Source organism: Pogona vitticeps, chromosome 1, assembly GCF_051106095.1.
Source record: "Pogona vitticeps strain Pit_001003342236 chromosome 1, PviZW2.1, whole genome shotgun sequence".
In the NCBI taxonomy this organism is placed as follows: domain Eukaryota; kingdom Metazoa; phylum Chordata; class Lepidosauria; order Squamata; family Agamidae; genus Pogona; species Pogona vitticeps.
The window spans coordinates 247,960,892-247,963,555 of NC_135783.1; positions in this window are offsets into that span (position 1 = coordinate 247,960,892).

Sequence of the window (2,664 nt, forward strand, 5' to 3'; positions counted from 1 at the left end):
CATAGTACTGAAGTATTTACTCATGCCTCAGTACAAAGACCACTTCTAAGTCAAGAAAATATGCCTGTAATGTTCACCATTATTCCACCTTTCCTATTACTGAAAAGTTTACTCATGCCTTATCACAAAGAACAGTTCTAACAGCCAAGACAAGATGCTTGTAATGGAACACCTTTCCCTCAGAGAAGGAAGCACTTTCACTATCTTATTCTGAAGGAAGCACTTTCACTATCTTATTCTATCTATCAATGTGGAATAACCACCATTCATGATTCCATGCTCCTTAGATGAGGCTGGCTCTAGTCCAACAACATTCCTCATTAAAAAAGTTCTCATCTCAGTGCAGTGCCTCATCACAAATAAGAATTCATGGAAGGAATGCAGAGCCTACTCTTAAAAAACAACCCACCACACTCCACTTAGACCATGATTTAATAGGATAGGGTAGTTAAAAGATAACCAACCTAAATTAACAATCAAAAGCAGTGACAGCCTTGTTGGCAAAACAGAAATTGTAAACTCTGTACTGCCCAGGAGTTAAGAGAGAGTTGGAGATCTAGTAACTTTTAATCATATTGAAAATATCATCCTGGACACTTAATTTTAATTTTTTTAACCTGAGGGCCAGAGATAATGGTCATGGCCTTTGGGTAACACATGGCCCTAGAATTACATCTGTATGCACATAAAGGCCAATAAAATTATCCTCAATGAGAGAAGTGGGAAGCTTGCTCTCCACCTCATCCTTGCCCTCCATGAAGGAAAGAAGGATCGATGGTTAGCCTTCTTTACATCCTTTCTCCAACAATTTACTACTAGCAGCTGAAGGGTACAACCCGTATAAAATTAGGAACAAATGGGGAACAGAGGAGCTGGCAAGAAGGTCAGGAGCCTACTGGAGACAGCAGCAAAGATGGGGTGGTGGCGGCACACATTGTTTACTCTTCTAAGAAGCAGGGAATTTTGTCTCCAGATGCCTCTAGTCCCATGTTCACCAGGGTAAGCATGGCTAGTGGTCAAGGATATTTATTATCCAAAATATCTCAAGGGCACCAGGTTGCCTTAGAGTAATTGTTAACAAACTTGGGTCCTCAGATATTCTTGGACTAAAACTCCCAGAAGCCTTCACCACTAGTTGAGCTAGCCAGGATTTCTGGGAGTTGTAATCCAAGAACATCTGGGGACCCAAGGTTGGGAAACACTGCCTTAGAGAAACGAATGTGCAGACAGGCAGGACAACATACTCTAATAAAGAATCACTAAGATAGATATTTGAGATAATTTTTCTGTTTGCAGGATTTCCCACTTCTTATTCTTCGGGATACCAGACTAACACTATGAAGTATTAGCTACCCTAATGCAGGATACAGTTATTATTCATATATAATACAAAGTCTGTCAGTTAAATCACCTCAAATTATAAAGATTTGGAACCAGAATTACTTTTATTAGGTATGTTATTAGAGGATTTTGAGAACATTGTATACTATGAGAGCAATATTATGATAGTAGCCAATATTCTATACTAAAATACACATACATATGGTTTAAATGCTTTAAAAATGTATAGATTTTGAAGGGACAACTAAGAAGACACCAAGACACAAAAACCCCCAAATAATTATAAGCAACCCATGTAACACAATATTTAACAAGCACAAATTGAATGTAGATAGCTTGAAAAACTAAAATGTTTAAAAAGAAAATCACACAGTAGTAACTTTTACCAAATCCCAAAGTAGGTGCTAGAAGCCTTCAACCAGAACATATGCACTGTTACTTGTTAATTCTTTCTATTTACATTTGTTACATTCCTTTAGGATTGTAATAAGCTGAAAGCAACTTGACAAAACACGATACAATTGTTTTTTTTACATTCTGCTCCTTAGAGAGCAGATATCTCCTTAGAGATACTTAAATACAAACTTCAGAGATCTGAAGAGTTTCATCAGTTTTTACCACCGCTTGTCTTCCTCTTCTCTCCTCATCATTAGCCAATCCAATTATTTTGAAATGGTGGTTTCTTTTCCTTCAGTTTTCCAGAGCAATACAGGGCACTAACTCTTGTTACTAAACATTCACTTAATACTGATGATAGATTACATCAGGAATCCTGAGTCTTCCCTAGGCTTGCAAACCAAGATCATTGAAAAGGGCAACCTACAGCACCCTTCTCCTATTTCAGAAAACCACTGCGAGAGATCACTTCTGATCTCTGGCAAGCCCATCTGTGTTCTCTACTTGGCAAGAAGAGATGATGGTGGCAGAGAAGGGCAAGATTACCTCCAAAGGAATATTGACTTCGACGAAACAAGGGTCAACAGCTGTCCTTGAAATAGAGAACAGATAATTGACTGAACACCAGAACTTTATGGACTTGGTGAAATATTACTACCAAGTTAAAGGCACCTCCTTATTTTCTAATGGTAGAACATTTAATATAATTCAGGATTGCAATTTTTTTTCAATGAACCAAATGAAGCAGTCACAAAGAAACATCATGGTGCAACTTGTGTTCTTTTAAATCTATAGTATGCATATAGGTTATGGCTCCTTGTTGTTGTTTTAAGTTCACTCTTTAAACAGTGGTCTCACATATGAAACTTATGTCAGGGTTTAGACAGTCTGAAGTGTAATTTATTAAGTATAATGATGAGATAGAGG